Source organism: Cervus canadensis, chromosome 16 (genome assembly GCF_019320065.1).
Source record: "Cervus canadensis isolate Bull #8, Minnesota chromosome 16, ASM1932006v1, whole genome shotgun sequence".
NCBI lineage: Eukaryota > Metazoa > Chordata > Mammalia > Artiodactyla > Cervidae > Cervus > Cervus canadensis.
Window position 1 is genome coordinate 59,342,309 of NC_057401.1, and position 6,000 is coordinate 59,348,308.

The window sequence follows — 6,000 nt, forward strand, 5'->3', positions numbered from 1 at the left end:
CCCGGAGAGAGTGCGCCGGTCAGGCTTCTGGCTGCCTGGAACGCTCTGATGGGGAAGGCACAAGAGGCGTTTGTGGATCACCCTAGGGCTGGAGCTGCGCGCGGCGCGCTCCATGTGGACCGGCCGGGATCCTGAGCAGTGCAGACCGAGAAAGCAGCGCCAGCCTCTCCCGGCAGCGCCAGCCCATCCCCGCAGCGTCAGCCCCTCCCAGCAGCGCGACAGAACTAGCTACCTGAATAAGAGTCCACCTCCGCCCGCCTGTGTCAGGGCGGAAATGAGGCTCTGAAGAAACTGGCAAACAGAAGCCAAATAAACAAAGGGAACCGCTTCAGAAGGGACTGGTGCAACAGATTAAAATCCCTGTAGAAAACACCGATTACACTGGAAGGGGCCTGTAGATATCGAGAAGTATAAGCTGGAACGAGGAGATATCTGAAACTGAGCCAAACCGAGACTGACCGCAACAGCTCCAGAGAAACTCCTAGATATATTTTTACTTTTTTTTTTTTTTAAATAAAAAAAAACTTTTTTTATTTTTTCTTTTTTATTTTTTCTCTTTTATTTTCCTTTAAAATTCCCTATTACTCCATCACTCCTTAACTTTCATTTTCATAGATTTTTACGATTTTTTTAATTAGGGAAAATTCTTTTTTTTTCTTCTTCTTCTTTCTTTTTTTCTCCTTTTTCTCTTCTATTTTCTATTTTTCTTTTTCTCTTATTTCTTTTAAAGTCCTCTAGTACTCCTCTACTACTCCTTAATTTTCATTTTCAATACACTATAACCTTACCAAAAAAAAAGAGAAGCCCTATTTTTTAAACTGAACTTCATATATATTTTTAAAATTTTTTTGTGTGTGTTTTGGTTTTTGTTTTTAATATAGTATTTTTAAGAGTCTAATCTCTACTCTAGATTTTTAATTTTTGTTTTTCAATATATGATATAAATTGTGAACATTTAAGAATCCAATATTCAGTTCCCATTTTTATTCAGGAGTGTGTTGATTATTCTCTCCCAATCTTGACTCTCTGTTTTCTACCTCAGAATACCTCTATTTCCTCCTTTCCCCTTCTCTTCCCAATCCAATTCTGTGAATCTTGGTGGGTGTCTGGGCTGCAGAGAACACTCTGGGAACAGACAACTGCGTACATCTGTCTCTCTCCTCTTGAGTCCCCCTTTTTCTCCTCCTGCTCAACACTATATCCCTCCTCCCTCTCCTCTTCTTCATGTAACTCTGTGAACCTCTCTGGGTGTCCCTAACGGGGGAGAATCTTTTCGCCATTAACCTAGAAGTTTTATTATCAGTGCTGTGTAGTTGGAGAAGTCCTGAGACTACAGGAAGAATAAAACTGAAATCCAGAGGCAGGAGACTTAAGCCCAAAACCTGAGAACACCAGAAAACTCCTGACTACATGGAACTTTAGGGAATAAGTGACCGTCCAAAAGCCTCCATACCTACACTGAAACCAACCACCACCCAAGAACCAATAAGTTTTAGAGCAAGACATACCAAGCAAATTCTCCAGCAACGCAGAAACATAGCCCTAAACGTCAACATACAGGCTGCCCAAGGTCACACCTAACACATAGACCCATCTCAAAACTCATTACTGAGCACTCCATTGCTCTCCAGAGAGAAGAAATCAAGTTCCACGCACCAGAACACCGACGCAAACTTTCCTAACCAGGAAACCTTGACAAGCCAATTGTCTAACCCCACCCACTGGGAAAAACCTCCACAATAAAAAGGAACCACAGACCTCCAGAATACAAAAAGCCCAGTCCAGACACAGCAATCTAAACAAGATGAAAAGGCAGAGAAATACCCAACAGGTAAAGGAACATGAAAAATGCCCACCAAGTCAAGCAAAAGAGGAGGAGATAGGGAATCTACATGAAAAAGAATTTAGAATAATGATAATAAAAATGATCCAAAATCTTGAAAACAAAATGGAGTTACAGATAAATAGCCTGGAGACAAAGATTGAAAAGATGCAAGAAATGTTTAATAAAGACCTAAAAGAAATAAAAAAGAGTCAATTAAAAATGAATAATGCAATGAATGAGATCAAAAACACTTTGGAGGGAACCAAGAGTAGAATAACGGAGACAGAAGATAAGATAAGTGAGGTAGAAGATAAAATAGTGGAAATAAATGAAACAGAGAGGAAAAAAGAAAAAAGGATCAAAAGAAATGAGGACAACCTCAGGGACCTCTGGGACAATGTGAAACACCCCCCAACATTCGAATCATAGGAGTCCCAGAAGAAGAAGACAAAAAGAAAGGCCATGAGAAAATACTCGAGGAGATAATAGCTGCAAACTTCCCTAAAATGGGAAGGAAATAGCCACCCAAGTCCAAGAAACCCAGAGAGTCCCAAACAGGATAAACCCAAGGCGAAACACCCCAAGACACATATTAATCAAATTAACAAAGATCAAACACAAAGAACAAATATTAAAAGCAGCAAGGGAGAAACAACAAATAACACACAAAGGGATTCCCATAAGGATAACAGCTGATCTATCAATAGAAACCTCCAGGCCAGAAGGGAATGGCAAGACATACTGAAAGTAATGAAAGAGAATAACCTACAACCTAGATTACTGTACCCAGCAAGGATCTCATTCAGATATGAAGGAGAATTCAAAAGCTTTACAGATAAGCAAAAGCTGAGAGAATTCAGCACCACCAAACCAGCTCTTCAACAAATGCTAAAGGATCTTCTCTAGATAGGAAATGCAGAAAGGTTGTATAAACGTGAACCCAAAACAACAAAGTAAATGGCAACGGGACCACACCTATCAATAATTACCTTAAATGTAAATGGGTTGAATGACCCAACCAAAAGACAAAGATTGGCTGAATGGATACAAAAACAAGATCCCTATATATGCTGTCTACAAGAGACCCACCTCAAAGCAAGAGACACATACAGACTAAAAGTGAAGGGCTGGAAAAAAATATTTCACGCAAATGGAGACCAAAAGAAAGCAGGAGTCGCAATACTCATATCAGATAAAATAGACTTTCAAATAAAGGATGTGAAAAGAGACAAAGAAGGACACTACATAATGATCAAAGGATTAATGCAAGAAGAAGATATAACAATTATAAATTTATATGCACCCAACATAGGAGCACCACAATATGTACGGCAAATGCTAATGAGTATGAAAGAGGAAATTAATAGTAACACAATAATAGTGGGAGACTTTAATACCCCACTCACAACTATGGATAGATCAACTAAACAGAAAATTAACAAGGAAACACAAACCTTGAATGACACAATGGACCAGCTAGACCTGATTGATATCTATAGGACATTTCACCCCAAAACAATCAACTTCACCTTTTTCTCAAGTGCACACGGAACCTTCTCCAGAATAGATCACATCCTGGGCCATAAATCTGGTCTTGGAAAATTCAAAAAAATTGAAATCATTCCAGTCATCTTTTCTGACCACAGTGCAGTAAGATTAGATCTCAATTACAGGAAAAAAATTGTTAAAAATTCAAACATATGGAGGCTAAATAACACGCTTCTGAATAACCAACAAATCGTAGAAGAAATCAAAAAATAAATCAAAATATGCATAGAAATGAATGAAAATGAAAACACAACAACCCAAAACCTATGGGATACTGTAAAAGCAGTGCTAAGGGGAAGGTTCATAGCATTACAGGCTTACATCAAGAAACAAGAAAAAAGCCAAATAAATAACCTAACTCTACACCTAAAGCAATTAGAGAAGGAAGAAATGAAGAACCCCAGGGTTAGCAGAAGGAAAGAAATCTTAAAAAGTAGGGCAGAAATAAATGCAAAAGAAACTAAAGAGACCATAGCAAAAATCAACAAAGCTAAAAGCTGGTTTTTTGAAAAAATAAACAAAATTGACAAACCATTAGCAAGACTCATTAAGAAGCAAAGAGAGAAGAACCAAATTAACAAAATTAGAAATGAAAATGGAGAGATCACAACAGACAACACTGAAATACAAAGGATCATAAGAGACTACTACCAGCAGCTCTATGCCAATAAAATGGACAACTTGGATGAAATGGACAAATTCTTAGAAAAGTATAACCTTCCAAAACTGAACCAGGAAGAAATAGAAGATCTTAACAGACCCATCACAAGCAAGGAAATCGAAACTGTAATCAAAAATCTTCCAGCAAAACAAAGCCCAGGACCAGATGGCTTCACAGCTGAATTCTACCAAAAATTTAGAGAAGAGCTAACACCTATCTTACTCAAACTCTTCCAGAAAATTGCAGAGGAAGGTAAACTTCCAAACTCATTCTATGAGGCCACCATCACCCTAATTCCAAAACCAGACAAAGATGCCACAAAAAAAAAACTACAGCCAATATCACTGATGAACATAGATGCAAAAATCCTTAACAAAAATTCTAGCAAACAGAATCCAACAACATATTAAAAAAATCATACACCATGACCAAGTGGGCTTTATCCCAAGGAATGCAAGGATTATTTAATATCCTCAAATCAATCAATGTAATACACCACATTAACAAATTGAAAGATAAAAACCATATGATTATCTCAATAGATGCAGAGAAAGCCTTTGACAAAATTCAACACTCATTTATGATTAAAACTCTCCAGAAAGCAGGAATAGAAGGAACATACCTCAACATAATAAAAGCTATATATGACAAACCCACAGCAAGCATCACCCTCAATGGTGAAAAATTGAAAGCATTTCCCCTGAAATCAGGAACAAGACAAGGATGCCCACTCTCACCACTGCTATTCAACATAGTGTTGGAAGTTTTGGCCACAGCAATCAGAGCAGAAAAAGAAGTGAAAGGAATCCAGATAGGAAAAGAAGAAGTGAAACTCTCGCTGTTTGCAGATGACATGATCCTCTACATAGAAAACCCTAAAGACTCTACCAGAAAATTACTAGAGCTAATCAATGAATATAGTAAAGTTGCAGGATATAAAATTAACACACAAAAATCCCTTGCATTCCCATATACTAACAATGAAAAAACAGAAAGAGAAATTAAGGAAACAATACCATTCACCATTGCAACAAAAGAATAAAATACTTAGGAGTATATCTACCTAAAGAAACAAAAGACCTATACATAGAAAACTATAAAACACTGATGAAAGAAATCAAAGAGGACACAAACAGATGGAGAAACATACCATGCTCATGGATTGGAAGAATCAATATTGTCAAAATGGCTATTCTACCCAAAGCAACCTATAGATTCAATGCAATCCCTATCAAGCTACCAACGGTATTTTTCACAGAACTAGACCAAAGAATTCCACAATTTGTATGGAAATACAAAAAACCTCGAATAGCCAAAGTAATCTTGAAAAAGAAGAATGGAACTGGAGGAATCAACCTGCCTGACTTCAGACTCTACTACAAAGCCACAGTCATCAAGACAGTATGCTTACTGGACAAAAGCAGAAATATAATCAATGAACAGAATTAGAAAGGACCAGAAGATAAATCCACGAACCTTATGGACACCTTTCTTTGACAAAGGGAAGGGCAAGGATATACAATGGAAAAAAGACAACCTCTTTACACAAGTGGTGCTGGGAAAAACGGTCACACTTGTAAAAGAATGAAACTAGAACACGTTTCTGACACCATACACAAAAATAAACTCAAAATGGATTAAAGATCTAAATGTAAAACCAGAAACTATAAAACTCCTAGAGGAGAACATAGGCAAAACACTCTCCGACATAAATCACAGCAAGATCCTTTATGACCCACCTCCCAGAATATTGGAAATAAAAGCAAAACTAAACAAATGGGACCTAATGAAACTTAAAAGCTTTTCACTACAAAGGAAACTATAAGTAAGGTGAAAAGACAGCCCTCAGATTGGGAGAAAATAATAGCAAATGAAGAAACAGACAAAGGATTAATCTCAAAAATATACAAGCAATTCCTGCAGCTCAATTCCAGAAGAATAAATGACCCAATCAAAAAATGGGCCA